Raw genomic sequence first — 17,564 nt, 5'->3', positions numbered from 1 at the left:
AATGACAGAGGATAACCCCTTAGGTTGGAAGGCACTCAAAATACGAGTGGGGAAGAGCTACCTCCTCAAAGTAGATCCCACTTTAATGACATTTGCTGATGGGGCACAACTCAAAATGAGAAGAAACTGACGCAAAAATCCATTAATACTCAGAGTGTGGAATGAAGGAATTATGAATCTGGGGAAATTGGAAGTCATCAAAAATGAAATGGAATGCATAAAAGGTCAATAATCCTAGGCATTAGTGAGCTGAAATAGCTTGGTTTTGGACATTTTAAACTAGACAATGGTATGTTCTACTATGCCAGGATTGAGATACTGTAGAGAACGGCATCATATTCATCGCTACAAAGAACATTTCAAGATCTGTTCTGAAGTACAACACTACGAGCAATAGGATAATATCCACAGGCCTACCAGGACGACCAGTTAATAAGACTATTATTCAAATTTACACACAAATCATGAATGTGAAAGATGAACAAGTTGAAGGTTTTTACCAAGTTCTGCAGTTTGAAACTGATCAAACATGATGCATTGATCAATCAAGATGTACTGATAATTACGTAATTGGAATGCGAAGTTGAAAACAAAGCAGACAAATCAGTAGTTGGAAAATAAGGTATTGATGATAGAAATGACACTGAAGCTTACATGATAGAATTTGGCAAGACCAATGACTTATTCATTGCACATACCTTTCATCAGGAGCATAAACGGTGACTATACTCGTGCACCATTCCAGGCAGAATAGACAGGAATCAAATTTGTGGAAGGTGATGATGGAGAAGGTCAATATCATGAGTCAGAATCTGGCCAGGGGCTGACTGCAGAACAGATGATCAGCTGCTCATATTCACGTTCAAGTTGAAGCTGAAGAAAATTAAAACAAGTCCATGAGTCAAAGTATGCCCTTGAGTATATCAAACCTGAATTTAGAGACCATCTCAAGAGTAGATTTGATGCACTGCACACTAATGATCGAAGACCAGATTAGTTGTGGGATGATAGCAAGGACATCATATATGAAAAAAAACAAAAAGTCATTAGAAAGACAGGAAAGAAAGAGAAGACCAAAGAGGATGTCACAAGAGACTCTGAATCTTGCTCTTGAATGTACAGTAGCTAAAGAGAATGGAAGGAATAATAAAGTAAAAGAGCTCAATAGAATAATTGAAAGGGAAGCTGGAGAAGACAAAGTATGATAATAATAATGTGAACAGATCTGGAGTTAGAAAACCAAAAGGGAAGAAAACACCTGGCATTTCTCAAGCTGAAAGAACTGAAGGAAATATTCAAGCCTCTAGGTGCAATACTCAAGGATTCTATGGGCAAAATATTGAACAACACAGGAAACATCAAAAGAAGACGGAAGGAATACACAGACTCAATACACCAAAAAGAACTGGTCAACGTTCAACCATTTCAGGAGGTAGCAGATGATCAAGAGCTGATGGTACAGAAGGAAGAACTCCAAGCTGCACTGAAGGCATTGGCAAAAAACATGGCTCCAGGAATTGATAGAGTACCAAATGAGATGTTTCAACACATGGGTGCAGTGCTGGAGGCGCTCACTTGTCTATTTCAATATATTTGGAAGACAGCTACCTGACCAAATGACTGGAAGAGAGGTGCTCCAACGCAATGCGGAAATTATCGAGCAATGCCATTAACATCACATGCAAGAAAAATTTTGCTGAATATAATTAAAAACAGTTGCAGAAGTACACAGACAGGGAACTACCAAAAATTCAAGCTGGATTCAGAGGAAGACATGGAACATGGGATATCATTTCTGATGTCTGATGGATCTTGGCTGAAAGGAGAGAATATCAGTAAGATGTTTACCTATTTTTGTTTACTATACAAGCACACTCAATGTGTGGCTCATGACAAATTATGGATAGCTTAGCAAAGAATGGGAATTCCAGAACACTTAACTGTATTCATGCGGAATATGTACTTTTTTTTTTTATGTACATAGACCAAGAGGCAGTCATTTGAGTAGAACAAGGGGATGCTGTGTGGTTTAAAATCAGGAAGTTGTGTGTCATGGTGGTATCCTTTCACCATACTTACTCAATCTGTATGCTGAGCAAACATTCTGAGAAGCTGGTCTCGAAGAACAAGAACATGGCATCAGTTTTGGAGAAAGATTCACTAACAACCTATGATATGCAGCTGATACGACCTTGCTTGCTGAAAGTAAAGAGGACTTGAAGCAGTTACTGATGAACAGCAACCACTACAGCCTTCAGTATGGATTACACCTCAACATAAAGAAAACAAAAATTCTCACAACTGGACCAGTAAGGAACACCATGATAAAAAGAGAAAATACTGAAGTCATCAAGCATTTCATTTAACTTGAATCCATAATCAATGCCCACAGAAGCAGCAGTCAAGAATTCAAACAATGTATTGCATTGGGCAAATCTATTGCAAAAGACCTCCTTGAAGTGTTGTGAAGGAAAGATGTCACTTTGAGGACTAAGGTGTGCCTGAGCAAAGCCATGATATTTTCTATCACCTCACATGCTTGAGCAAGTTAGACAATGAATACGGAAAACCAAAGAACTGATTCATTTAAAATATGGTGTTGGCAAAGAATACTGAATATACCATGGACTGCCAGAAGAATAAACAAAACCATCTTGAAAGAAGTACACCAAGAATGCACCTTAGAAGCAAGGATGGCGAGCTTCGTCTCATGTGCCTTGGACATATTTTCAGGAGGGACCTGTCCCGGGAGAGGCTCATCATGCTTGGAAAAGCTGAAGGTCAGAAAAAAAGAGGAAGGCACTGAACAACACGAACTGACACAATGGCTGCAAGAATGGGCTCAAACATAGCAATGATTGTGAGGATGGTTCAGGATCAGGCAGTGTTTCATTCTGTTTTACACAGGATCGATGGCATCTAACAGCAACAACAACTAACATATGTATGTATGCATATGTGTGTGTGTGTGTGTATATACCCATTGCCGTCAAGTCGGTTCCAACTCATAGTGACCCTACAGGACAGAGTAGAACTGCCCCACAGAGTTCCCAAGGAGCGCCTGGTGGATTCGAACTGCTAACCTTTTGGTTAGCAGCTATAGCTATTAACCATTATGCGACTAGGGTTTCCATATATATGTATATATATACACACATACACACACATATATATACACACACTCATATATATGTGTGTATATATATATATATGTTCCCTTCACTAGTTTTGCACCTCTAGAGATCCCAGGCTAAGACATTTGGTACCTACAGTGATTGTAGAGGAACCAAATCTTAAGGATGAGTTTTCTGAATTGATTCTCAAGTCTAGCTAGTCTTAAAGGCACTGATGACTGTCTCCAGAAGTAAACAGGCTATTGCTAATCCATGGTGGGAGGTGACAATAGAAATACGCAAAATACTACTACCACTGGACCAAATATTTGTGAGAGACAAGGCTCTGCCTGATTACATATTTGATACTTTTCTATAATTTTGTCAGAATAAGAATAATAAGGAAGCTGCTTGGTTGGTCCTGCTTTTGGAGCCACACTGGTGAATGAAAGAAATGGGCTCAAAGCTCAAGCACCACATACAAGATCTGAAAGCTGCCACTTGTGCCCAGAAAGAAAACCATATTTCTTATAGTAACAAGGCTAATGCTGCCAAAAATAAACTCAGATTCTTATCATAAGAGTGACTGAATTAAAGCGCCAGTTGAATATCCAGCCTCAAATGGTGTCTGAAGTTAAAGTGAGGGCACTGATTGGGAAGAAATGGGATCCTGAAACTTGGGATGAGGACATATGGGCAGACAGTCAGGAAGCGGGGGACAATGAACCTCCAATTTCTGTTGAATCGCTCTTCCTAACAGAACCAGACCTCTTACTCCCATCTGAAGAGATTCTCTAACTTTGCCTGCTAAGGCACCCTTCCCAGTAAAACAATTATCCCTTCCACCTCCATCTGATGAGATTACCCCAGCTGTGCCTGAAGTGTCTTGTTTGAGTTATCTCCTGGGGTGGGATCTGGGGCATTGCCTGGGGCATTACCTTAGGCAGATGCCTTATAAGACACGGCTGAACATCCCACTGCCACTGCCCATTTTTGCTTCTAGACCTATACCTAGACTTCAGTCCCAACAAGCCCCAAAAGGTGAACTATGAAGTGTGACCCAGGAGAAGGTATGCTAAACTCCAAAAGAACTACTTGATTTTTCTAATACATACATACATACAGAAACCTGGTGAACATGTGTGGGAATGGCTATTATGGGTGTGGGATAACGGTGCAAGCAACATAAAGGTGAATTAGTCTAAGTTTATTGATATAGGCCAAGGAAGCATAGATTCTTCATTCAGTGTTTCAGCTTGAGAGGTTAGAAAAGGATCTCATAGTTTATTTGGCTGGTTTACTGAAGCATGGATTAAGTGGTGGCCTACAATAAATCAAGTGGAAATGGCAGATCTGCCATTGTATAATGTAGGAGAAGGTATCCAAAGGCTGAGGGAAATTGGCAGGTTAGAATGGATTTATTAGGCTGGACCCACAGACCCACACACGGAGTGCCCAGAGGGCTCTCTTTTTACCATAGCGGTGAGGTACAAATTTGTGCAGCAAGCCCCAGCATTATTGAAGACTTCTGTGGTTGCTATTTTATGTAAGTAAGAGTCCACAGTGAGAACTGCCCTAACTGAATTAAGACACCTAACTACAATGCAGCTGCCTGGACCCCGTGGTGGTAACAGCCAAGTGGTGGCACTCAATTAACAAAGACAAGGTGAGTGTGGTTACCATAACAGACAGTAGAGTCAAAGCAGTAATCAGAATAGTCTGCTTGCATGGATTTATGGCATTGGCTACTTAGTCATAGTGGCCCTGGGAGTGAAAGAGCTGGGAAATGTACATCTCCTGGTACCTAGTGTCTTAGATATCTAGTGCTCCTGTAACAGAAATACCACAAATGGATGACTTTAACAAAGAAAATTATTCCCTCACAGTCTTGGAGGCTCTATAAGTCCAAATTCAGGGTGCCAACTCCAGGGGAAGGCTTTTTCTGTCACTCCTAGGGGAAGGTCGTTGTCACCAATCTTCCCCTGGACAAGAAGGTTCTCAGCATAGGGATCCTAGGTCCAAAGGATGTACTGCTCCTGACACTACTTTCTTGGTGGTACTGAGGTCCCCCTGTCTCTCTGCTCTTTTCTCTTTTATATCTCAAAAGAGATTGACTTAAAACACAACTTAATCTTGTAGATTGAGCCCTGCCTCCTTAACATAACTGCTTCAAATCCTCGCTCATTAACATCACAGAGGTAGGATTTACAATACATTGGAAAATCACATCAGCTGACAAAATGGTGGATAATCGCACAATACTGGGAAGCATGGCCTAGTCAAGCTGATATATACATTTTGGGAAGACAGAATTTAATTCCTAACACCTAGTATGCAGCTATCAACCTGTTAATGCCTTTTTCTCCATACCTGTTTCGAAGTATCACCAGAAACAGTGTGCCTTCTCTCTGACCTAAGTGTATAAGGACCAAATAATGTAGAGGAATCTCTGTTATATTTTCTCCATCTTACCAATATTTGGCCTCATAGGCAGACCCAGGCACTTCATTGCACAGCAGAATGAGGAGATTAAAGCCCCAACATTCTTGCCAGTGGACCAGGAAGGTAGCTGCTCAGACATCAGACAGCCTCAGAGAGACAGAGACCAGGTGGCTCAAGAGAGGGATACCATAAAGTTGTTTTTCATACCCCCCCGACTCCCACAGTTGCATATGCTTTGCTCTGACCCTAAGAAGTAGATCAATCCTTTGAGAACTGCATTATGGGTTAGAACACCAACAAGGTCCCAAACTGAGTGACACTCCCATAGATTACATCCAAATATCACTGCAAAGTCTTCAAAATCTTAACTGACATCTGAGCCACAGCATCCAGAAGTTGGGAAAGAACTTGCAGCCTGAACATAACTGGGTCAAGTGATTCCTAAAACAAACAACATCGACATTTTCTGTAAGATTGAAGTAAGACATAGTCTTGGAATCATAGACAAAAACTTTAAAAAGCTACTTTAACCACGCTCAAAGAAGTAACAGGCACACCTTAGAAAAATAGAAAAATACATAGAAAACATTCACAAATGAAAATTTTAGACAGGAAAAATAGAGATAAAAAATTCACTTGATCAGCTCTACAGCAGAATGCTGTTGACAGACAAAAGGATCAATGAGATGAAAATAGTTCAATTGAAAATATCCAATCTGAAAACAGAGAGCAAATATTGAAAAAAAAAATGAACAGAGCCTCAAAAAAATCCAAAAATATCTAACATTTATTTATCGGAATTCCATAAGGAGTAGAGAAAATATGTGGTGTAGAAAAAAGTATTTGAAGAAATACTGGCTCAACACTTTCCCAATTTGTTGAAAGACATAAACTTACAGATTCAAGAAGCTATGCAAACTCCAGCAAGTTAAACTCACATAATTTTACCCCCAAATGCCTCACTGTCAATTGTGGAATAACAAGGACCAAGAAAATATCTTCAAAGAAGCTAGAGAGAAAACAACTCATCTCACACAGGAAAAACAATTGGAATGACTCTGTATTCATCATCAGAAGCCATGGAGGCCAAAAAGCTGTGAAAACAACATTTTTTCAACACTGAAAGAAAAGAAACATTAACCCAGTGTTCTATAGGCTGTTATTTCCTTCACGAGTAAAGGAAAAATATTGACATTCTCAGGTGAAAGACGATTAAGAGAATTCATCGCCACCAGACTTGTTCTAAATGAAACACTAAAGGAAGTTGTTCAGGTGGCAGGCTTGGAATTTCAGGAATTATGGAAAGCAACACAGTGGAAAGTATCTTCTGAAGTTCGCCCTTCAGCCAAAGATTAGACAGGTCTATAAAACAAACAACAACACACGTGAAGAAACTGTTTCTTAGTTCAATCATGTGTATGAGACCAAATGTGCAAAACCTGCCCAAAAGCACAGAAAAGAGGGCAGGATGGAACAGGAATCATGGCGGATGGAAACGGGGAACTGGAGCATAGGAGAGTGTTGACACATGATGAGGATTGCAACCAATGTCAAAAACAATTGTGTATAAATGGTTGAACAAGAAAGTAATTTGCTCTGTAAAGTTTCAAATAAAGCACAATAAAAAAAAAAAAAAGTGGTAGGTATCTGGGTAAACATATTATGCCAACCCTGCTGTCACTGCACAGCATGGCGGAGGACTCCCCTCTTTGGAAAGACTTGCTAGCCTATTGGAAACACTTTGGAATATACTCTTGGTGGCAAATTAGTATTAAAGAATGGCATTAATTTTGAAAATATGAGATGTCTGTACTCATGTCTGGTGAATAAACTAGATAATAACATTTTCAGAGCTAAATGAGATGTTCTAACAGAAAAATAGGCCTGAATTCCCACGTGGGCCATGAGCCTAATCTGAAGGCTTTTCCCACAGAGGCATTTCAGGCACCTCTAGAGCAGCAGGAGCACTGGGGAATGCATGTATCAACCTCCCCCAGGGCCTTCTCTGAGGGGTAAGTACCTGCTTTAGTACTAAGCGTTCATAAATAGTCATTCTGCATAAGGTCTTCAGGTTCAAGTCTGTAATCCAGCTGGGATTCTGTGTGTGCTGCATCTCTGCATCAAAAGAACATGCTTCTAGAAGCAGAATGCCAGGAGAGAGGCGGTTGGGCAGTTGGGGGTGGAGGGTGCTGCACAGACAGGGGTGCCCGAGGGAGGCACAATATAGTCATTCTGCAGCAGGTCTAGTCATTCTGCATAAGAATTAGAATGCTTCTGTCAATGCACAATAGTTTACATGCAGAACATAAACAAAGTTACTGAAGGACAAAGTTGAATAGTAAACCAAGCCACTCCCTGTCAGTCCTTACCTGAGAGGGTCTTCATGAGGACTTCCGGGGATGGAGAAGGACACAGAAAACGCTGATTTATTTTACCTCTTCCTTCCTCAAGAAACAGGAACTGGTGTTAAGATGTCAGGTGTCAAGCCCCAAACTCCTCTTCTGGTCTGTATCTAAGGTGTATAATAAAACTGGGAATGAGGCAATCAGCCGTGAGCAGACAGACCCAGAGTATTCCCAGTGCCCCACATCTTTGAGCTCCAGTGAGATCCTGTTCTTAGTCACTACATTAGCAGAGGAGCTGAAAGACTGAAATTCCTTATTTTCAGGCAACTTGGGCTTCAAGCAGGCACTTATTGCTAAAGTCGTATTTCTCTGTGTTAATTTATGATCCTTAACTCAAATCCGGAGTTCGGAGCTGATTTTGATAACTCCTCCTTAGTCTGTGTAGACAAGAGTCTGCTCACAGTCAGGGAAGACGGTGGAGGAAACAAAGTCCCTAGCCCAGAGGAGGGACTGCTCCCCAAATTGGGGCAATGCCCCTGGGGAGCACTGGCGAGGTGCACTGTCCCCTCTGTGGCTTTGTGTTCTGCTCCTGGAATTGCACCCTGGGGGCCTCCATATGCAGACCCATAGTCCGTGGGTGGCCACAACTCCCTTCAGGGTCATAGGCACCTTGCGATATGCTTCCTGCCCTCCTTCTGAGCATAAGCGCTGAGATCACGCATGGCAGAACCAGTTCCGAGGTCCAGACCCTAGGCCTTGCCCTCCTTGGCCTTAGGCTTCCCCTAGTCCTGGGGGAACCCGCAAGCCTGGCGGGTGCGAGGTTAGCACCGGGCTCGGCGGGCTTGGGCCTGTCTCAAAAGGCTCAGGGCGCACGCAGGTTCCGCCTCCTTGGAGCCTGCGGGCTTGCGGCCGGCAGCCGGGCCATCTCCTGCCTCCCTCGGCCGCCCTCTCTGAGCAGCAGCTCCCCTCCCCCCACCCCACCAACAGCCCAACAGTCGCACTGCCTGCTTTCTGCTTCTAGAAGCCTGTTCTTTTGGATTACAGACTTGAACCTGAAACGCACAACTTTAAAACTACTAGATGGGGTGGCGGGGCGGGGGGGGTTGGGTGGCAGTGAGAAAAGGAAAAAAAATTAAGAAAAGAACAATTACAAAAAAAGTCTTAGAAGACTATCCTCACATTATGGACTCAAGAAGGCTGCGGATACACAACTGCGTAGATAGCATACTGTTGTCTCTTTCTTTGCAAATAAGTCTTAAATGAGGGAATTTGGTACCGGGAATAGTTGTAGAGCCTGACTTTGGGGAAATCTGGGATTGATGAATTGGCTTGCATGAGGCTATAAGCCCTGATAGTCAATATTTAAAGATGAGATTTGAGCAACCTAGAACATGCATCAGAATTTCTTCTAAGTAAATTAGCACCAGAAGATGCCTTTAACCACCTAAATAAAATGGGTCAGTAGTTCAAGATCTCCCTACAAAGAAAATGGCAGACCTAGATCATTTCCAGTCAGGTTCCAGCAAACATGCAAGAAACAGTCATTTTAATCTTGTACATAGTCAACAGAGATTAGAAAACCATGAGATACTCCACTAACTTGACCCTTAAGGCTAGTTTAAAAATGATAGCAAATTAGAGAAGGAAGGTAGGAGAAGAGTTAGAGGACAAGCACACTCAGTAACTAAGATGCAAAACCCTACGTAAGATGCTAGCAAAGGAAATCCAGCAAAGTATAAACCATGTAACATGCCATGATCAAGGCGGTTTATTGCAGGCATACAAATTTGAGTGAACATTAAAGATTTAGTAATTTCATTCACCACATGCATAGGTGAAAGAAGAGAAGACATATGCTCACCTCAAGAGATGGGGGCAAAGCAGGTTGATAAAATCCAATCACACGGAGAGATAAGGGCTAGGAGCAAACATGGAACAGAAAAGGAGTTCCCGAACGTGGAAAACTACAACTAGCATGATAGTTCATGGTGACGTGTGGGACATTCTCTTTAAAATTAATAAACAATAAAATAAGGATGCTTCTATCATTATTTTTATTAAACATTTAACACTGGAAGTACAAAAAGAGAAAAAGTATAACTGCTATTCATAGATTATAGGACTGTCTCCATTGAAAACCGTAGAAAACACTGGAATTAATAGTAATCATAAATAAAAAAATAAATTGAAATTTCAATGCATCAGCATCAAGCGGACTCGGTCATAGCTCTTAGGTGAAAACAAAGGACACTGATAGGGAAAGAGCAGGTTCAGGTGGGCTAGACCAAGGAGGGAAGAAAATTATTCTGCACTGGGCTGAACTTACAAGCACGGGTATGTGTGTTAGTTACCTAGTCCCTCCATAACAAAAAATAACACAACTGGATGGCTTTAAAGAACAGAAATTTATTTGTTCATAGTTCAGTAGGTAGTAGTTCAAATTCAGGGCATGACTGTAGTGGGAAGTCCTTCCTTGTCTACCTCAGCTTCTAGTAGACGCCAGAAATCATTTGTGTTCCTGGCCTTGTGGACGCATCTGTCTTCTTTGTCTGTCTTCCTCTTTGCCTGTTTGTGCCTGTGTGTATTCTGCTCCTTTTATAACTAAGAAGAGTAAGGCTTAGGACCCACCCTACATTGGTATGACCTCATTCACATAATAAAAGGAGGCCCCCTATTTCCAAACAAGGTCAGATTTACAGGTAAAGGGGTTAGGATTTCCACATACATTTTGGAGGGACACAATTCAATCCCTAACAGTCGACTTACCAGATATTCTGGATTGAGAGTACTCGCATGAACAGCTGAGAGTGGTTCCAATTCTTTGCTACATTCGTTGGCTGAAACTTGTCTCAATGGTCACCCATAGGAATGCTGGAGCAATTTATGGTGTAGGACCTAGCCAACCATTCCTAATCACGTCCATTGTGTGGAAAAACACACACTCCCATCACCGAAGCCTTGAGAAATTCATCGATAAGAAGAGAATGGTGGTTGGAACCAAGAATTGTTTCATAGCCTAGATAACATGGTGCAGCTGTTAGATATCCACATGGAGATGTCCGGTAATAAAACTTCACCCCACACGGAGATGTCAAGAATAATACCAACAGCTAATGTTCATTGAGTACCTACACTGGTGCCAGGCACTCCTGTGCTTTTCCTTTCATGTTTGCTTTTCATGATGGCCATATGAGGAATGTATCATTTTAATGCATAAAGAGGTCAATACAGAGAGTTAGGCTGACATTTGAATATATGAGTCTGGACCCAGGAGGAGTTTGAATGGATGGAGGTATAAACCTCACGTCCTTAGCTACAAATAGACAGCAGTAAACTCACTGAGGCATCCTAGAGGGAGGGTGTCAGTAGAGAGAGGAGCAGGCACCAAGCCCAAGGGTACTCGGGTATCTAGAAGCCTGCCAGGTGAACAGCAGCCAACAAGCCTCTCTGAAGTCCAGTGTGGTTCCTGGAGGGTTGTCTGTCCTTGCTCTCAGCTGCATTTCCCCAGTGCTCCTCCCCCCTGCACTGGGTTGTCCCCTTCATGACGACAGGGACAGTGTGTACCTTTCACCACTGTATCTGCATAACACAGACTACTTCTGGCCCATGGAGTATACTGACTGAATGAAAAATAAACAAAGGATAAGGACGTAAAATCCTTCGTAGTTGATACCTTGGGATACATTAAGGGGCTTCATGAGTAAGAGGGAGAAAAACTGATCAGGGCTGCTTCTGAGACCATCTCTTAGGCGTAAAGAGTGTTAAACAATAATTAAACAAAGAGATTTAGTGGCAGAGATGTATGTTAAAAAGATGTAAGTATAGGTTGAAGATTACTAGAAACATGCCCATTTATTATTGCAACTATAGTCAAATCGTTAAAAAACATATACTACATGCACACAGAATATTATAAAGTAATTTAATGCCCTCATTAAAAAAAAAAAAACAAAAAAAATTTATCATGAGAAAAGACTAATGTTGAATGAAAATATCAGGATATAATATCTGTGTTAATATATATAAATGTGTGTGCTAATACACACATAAAACCAGTTGCCACTGAGTCAGTTCTGATCCATGAGGACACCAGTGTGCCACAGTAGAACTGTACTCCATAGGGGTTTCAGTGGCTGGGTTTTCGGAAGTAGACTGCCAGACCTCTCTTTCATAGCAATTCTGGGTGGACCTGAACTCCAACTTTCTGTCAGCAGCTCAAGATATTAACCATTTGCATCAACCAGAGACTCTAATACACATACACGCCAATATAAGTAAGATAATAGACATATCGGAATGTTAATAATTTATTCTATGCATTACGTATGTTTTCTTGTTATTTATTGCATACTTTCCCATTGCTTCCAAGTTTTTGAGGAATAGAATGTACTTCTGGAAAAATTCATGAGAAATTTTTAAGTAATGAAATAATTAACAGAAACAGAATGAGTAAATCTGTGGCAAGGCAGCCCAGGAACCCAAGATTACAGTAACACTGGTATGAAAGGCAGAATTGTGGAGTCCTGAAGCTCAGTGGTCCCATGCATCCATCAGGAAAGAGCAAAGAGCAAATAAACAAGGAGAAAATACAGTGAGCCAGAGGAGTGGGAGCCCTCCGTTGTGGGCACAGTTTCCTCGTGAAACTTTAGATGGACACAATGGGTGGGATTATCCACTTCCATCATACAAACATTTTTATTACCCTTGATTTTAATGGAACTATGTTATAAAAACACATGATGAAATAAAGTATAATAAAAGAATAAATCTCATCAGTGGACTACTATCATTTTCCCCGGCCACTGAGGAGGGCGGGAGACACACACGGGAAAAGATGGAGCAGTGTGAAAACTCATGCTAAGTGGGGAGGAGAGTGTTTCTGAGACAGGCCTTAGCTGCTACCACCTAGGGAAGTAGGCAGCCGTGCACAACCAACTGGAAGAAATGGCACATTATTTCTGAGACCTACTCCAGCTCATAACAAATTATGGATAACATGGGGAAGAATGAGATTTCCAGGACACTTAATTGTTTTCATGAGAAACTTGTACATAGAAAAAGAGGCAGTCATCTAAACAGAACAAGGAATACTGCATGGTTTAAAGTCAAGAAAGGTGTGCATCAGTGTTGTATCCTTTCGCCATACCTATTCAACCTGTATGCTGAGCAAATAATCCGAGAGGCTGGACTGTCTGAAGAAGAATAAGGCGTCAGGATTGGAGGAAGACTCATTAATAACCTGAGATATGCAGATGATACAATCTTGCTTGCTGAAAGTGAAGAGGCCTTAAAGCATTTACTGATGAAGATCAAAGACTACAGACCAAGAGCCTAACAACTGGACCAATAAGCAACATCATGATAACGGAGAAAATGTTGACATCATTAAGGGCTTCATTTTACTTGGATCCACAATAAACACCCACGGAAGCAGCAGTCAAGAAATCAAACGACACATTGCATTGGGCAAATCTGCTGCCAGAGACCTCTTTAAAGTGTTCCAAAGCACAGATGTCACCTTGAAAACTAATGTGCGCCTGACTCAAGCCATGGTGTTTTCAGTCACCTCATACGCACATGAAAGGTGGGCAATGAATAAGGAAGACAAAAGAAAAATTGAAGCCATTGAATTACGGTGTTGGCAAAGAATATTGAATATACCACGGACTGCCAAAAGAATGAACAAATCTGCCTTAAAAGAAGTACAGCCAGAATATTCCTTAGAAGCAAGAATGGCGAGGCTTCATCTCACATATTTTGGACATGTTGTCAGGAGAGATCAGTCCCTGGAGAAGCACGTCACGCTTGGTGACAAGTGGCCACAACAATTGGCTCAAACATAACAACGACTGTGAAGGTGACGATAGGTAGTTTAATATACATTTTGACCCATATGAATTAAAATTTAAACAATTATTTCATACCTTTTCATAGCGGTTTTAGAATATACAATTAAAATAAATGTAAACAACTATTAGAAAAAAATCTCTGAAAATAAAATTTAAGAAACTGCTCCATACCCCAAATCTAAATGGCTTGATATAAAGCACTGGTCTTTGTAATTCACAAAAAACAGGTACCAATTCCTGAACAAGAACTGAAGTGACAGGAGAAACTCCCCATGCTGTTAGAGCCCTGAGTATGGGCCCTAATCCAATGATCTGTCTTCATTAATTCCTTTTCATTTCATCTCTGTGAAAGAGGGAAGGGAGAAGGTGAGAGAGGGTTACATGTGCCTATTCTGTTCTTTAGCATCTAGTTCAGTGCCAGGAACAAGTATTCATAAGAGTCTAAAAATCATTAAAATACAAATAAGGAGGAAAACCTCCTAGTATATATATATGTATTAGGCGGCACAAAGAGTTAAGTGCTCAGATACTAACTGAAAGGTTGGCAGTTTAAATCCACTCAGTTGCCTTGGAAGAAAGGCCTGGCAATCTCCCTCCAAATGCTCACAGCTATTAAAAACCGTATGGAGGGCAGTCCTACTCTGAAAACTCACGGGGTCGTCATGAGTGAAAATCTCCTCAACGGCAAGTGGATTGGTAATCTATATATGGCATAAATGTTCGGAAAATTAGTTTCTGAACATATACACAGCATTGAGAATACACTGTACATTAGTATTATGTGCCAAAACCCACTGTCATCAAGTCGATTCTAACTCATAGTGACCCCAAAGGACAGAGTAAAACTACCCCATAGGGTTTCCAAGGCTGTAAGTCTTCACTGAAGCAGACTGCCACATCTGTCTCCTACAGAGAGGCTCGTGGGTTTGAAACACTGACCTTTCAGTTAGCAGCCAAGTTCTTTAACCACACAGCCACTAGGGTTCACTGCTGTCATGTACAGTGATTACATAAAGCAAATTCTGAAACAAACTGCCTGGGTTTAAATCCTAACTCAATTTATCAGCTGGGTGATCTGGGCACGTTACTTTACCTCTCACTGCCTCAGTTTCCCATTTCTAAAACGGATCTTATGCAAAAGGTTGTTACGCAGGTTAAATAAAACACACAAGGCACTTAGAAAAAGGCCTTACACACAGAATGAACACAATAAATGTTAGTTTTCATAATAAGGGAATACAAACAAACGGCTAGGTTGAAGGAACTTCCACTGAGAAAGAGTTGAGTTCTGAAATTCATGTGTAAAGTCATTTACATCAACTGTTAAAGTTGTATGTTTAGATTCAAGTGATTACTGAGGTATGTCATGATCTTGAACAGAGTTCTGGGGACTATACAGGCAGACTCTGCATGCCCTTCTCCTGCACATCCATTCCATCTCCCTTGGAGCCCAGACATCATGTTATCAATTAAACCCCTCCCACACTGGTGGTGTACTGTTTAAGAGCTATGGCTGCTAACCAAAAGGTCATCAGTTCAAATCCACCAGGCGCTCCTTGGAAAGTCTATGGCACAGTTCCGCTCTATAGGGCCTATAGGGCCGCTAAGAGTTGGAATAGACTCAGTGGCAACGGGTTTTTAATGGGTATGAGTAAACTGTTCAGTGCTTAAAGACATACCAAAAGCAACCACTAACACAAAAGTATAGTAAAAAGTTCTCATTTTAGAATAGCAAAGCCTTTTTCTAACACTGTGGTGAATTAGGGTGGACTGTGGATCAAGAAGAGCCCTGGTGGCATAGTGGTTAAGAGCTCAGCTGCTAACCAAAAGGTCAGCAGTTCGAATCCAACAACTAGTCCTTGGAAACTCTATGGGGTAGCTCTACTCTATGCTATAGGGTCTCTATGAGTTCAAATCAGCTAGGGTCTCTACGAGTTGGAATCAACTTGATGGTGACAAGTTTGGTTTGGTGGGTGCCATGGATTGCATTATGACCCTAAAAAAATGTGTGTTTCAACTTGGTTAGGCCATGATTCCCACTATTGTGTAGTTGTCCTCCATTTTGTGATTGTAATTTTACTTTAAGAGGATTAGGGTGGGATTGTAACACCACCCTCACTCAGGTCACCTTTCCCTGGGGTGTGGCCTGCACCACCTTTTACCTCTCAAGAGATAAACGGAACGGGAAGCAAGCCGAGAGTTGGGGGCCTCAGACTATCAAGAAAGCAGCACCAGGAGCAGAGCACGTCCTCTGGACCCAGGGTCCCTGCACCTGAGAAGCTCCTTGACCATGCGAAGGCTAAGGACAAGGACCTTCTTCCAGAGCCGAAAGAGAGAGAAAGCTTTCCCCTAGAGCTGATGCCTTGAATTGGACTATTAGCCTACTTCAATGTGAGGTATTACATTTCTCTCGGTTAAAGCCATCCACTCATGGTATTTCTGTTATGGCAGCACTAGATGATGAAGACAGTGGGTCAGGGTGGAAGGGGTGGATGAAGGACAAAAAAAGAAAAATGGACAACAGGAGAAATATAAGAATTCAGAGAACTGTGAAAATTTAATTCCTGAATATACTTTCTTTCTCCTCCCTATAACTGGAAGGACTTTTCTCATATACAGCATATATAAGGAAATCCTTGCAATATTTACAACACTTGGATTTTTGTAAAACTCATTCTCTGAAAACTCATGGTGGCCCCATTAATTTGTGGCTTAAAAACAACTCAGAACTAAAAAGAAGCATAAATAAATAAATAAAGGCACTGCTGTCATTTGCGGGTGATGTTCTTTTCCTGCTATCCACAACCCACACACTCGGGAGTTAATTTTCCAGGGTCAGTGTTCATAGACCATCCTCTTTCTCACACCACCACCCCACCACCCTTAATTATTTAGAAAAGGCAGGGCCAGTCAGTGCTCCAAACATCAAGATTTCTCTCCACAATGCCAACTGGCACTTGGGGAGCAGGCTACATTCTCAGCTATCAGCACTTCCACTAGCCCCTGCAGATAAGGAACATGTCTCCACTGAACTGTTCACTGTAATAAATTAAAAAAAAAAAATTGTAAAAAACTGTTTCTTAAAACAAAAACAACAACAACAAAAAAAACAGGTATTTCCCCATTACCCACCCACCCCACTCTCCCACACCCACTGCTCCCCACCACACACACACTCAAATATTTCCTACCAAGGGTGTTTCCCAAGCACGGGGTCTGGCTCTGCTCTTCTTTTACACCCCGTGGAGGCCTCTGGAGAAACCATACCTTTGGTTGGCAATTCCCTGAACCCTGCCTATTCAAGCTGGCACTTATTCAAAAAGGCAGGTGAGTCTTCAAGTCAGGTTTTTATAAGGAGTTTAAGATGAGCCAGGTGATACGCCTACTCACCCTCAAGTTTCTCAAAGGTAATAATTTCTTGAGATGTTTACAATGTCTCAACTATGGGTTAATTAAATCCCTTAGGATGGTGGGCATGGGAAAATCCTCCATCTCAGTGCCCCCATTTTGGAAAAAAGAGGGGGAATCTCCAAAATTACAAATTTGAATTTCTACACGCTAAAAAGCCTGTCGGTTCCCCGGTGATCCAGTGGCTAGGATTCCGCATTTTCACCGCCACTGCCCCGGATTTCCAACCAGGGAAGAGTCTTTGGAAACCCTGGTGGTGTAGTGGTTAAGAGCTACGCCTGCTAACCAAAGGTTGGCAGTTAGAATCCACCAGACACTCCTTGGAAACCCTATAGGGCAGTTCTACCCTGTACTATAGGGTAGCTACGAGCTGGAATTGACTCCATGGAAATGGGTTTGGTTTTTGT

General features: G+C 41.6%; 1 long non-coding RNA gene across 11 annotated transcripts in view; it reads right to left on the bottom strand.

The window, feature by feature from the left end:
* Nucleotides 1-17,564, bottom strand: part of LOC135230104 (uncharacterized) — a 617,741-nt gene that overhangs the window by 565,231 nt on the left and 34,946 nt on the right. For all 11 annotated transcript variants that reach the window (XR_010320749.1, XR_010320751.1, XR_010320752.1 and 8 more), the window contains exons 2-3: nt 7,925-8,067; nt 699-873 (exon numbers count right to left, since the gene is read on the bottom strand). This is a non-coding gene — a long non-coding RNA (uncharacterized LOC135230104). The remainder of the gene's footprint in view (nt 1-698; nt 874-7,924; nt 8,068-17,564) is intronic.

Source organism: Loxodonta africana, unplaced genomic scaffold (assembly GCF_030014295.1).
Source record: "Loxodonta africana isolate mLoxAfr1 unplaced genomic scaffold, mLoxAfr1.hap2 scaffold_76, whole genome shotgun sequence".
Taxonomy (NCBI): domain Eukaryota; kingdom Metazoa; phylum Chordata; class Mammalia; order Proboscidea; family Elephantidae; genus Loxodonta; species Loxodonta africana.
The sequence above is the reverse complement of the archived record's forward strand: the minus strand, read 5'-3'. Positions and strand labels throughout refer to the sequence as shown.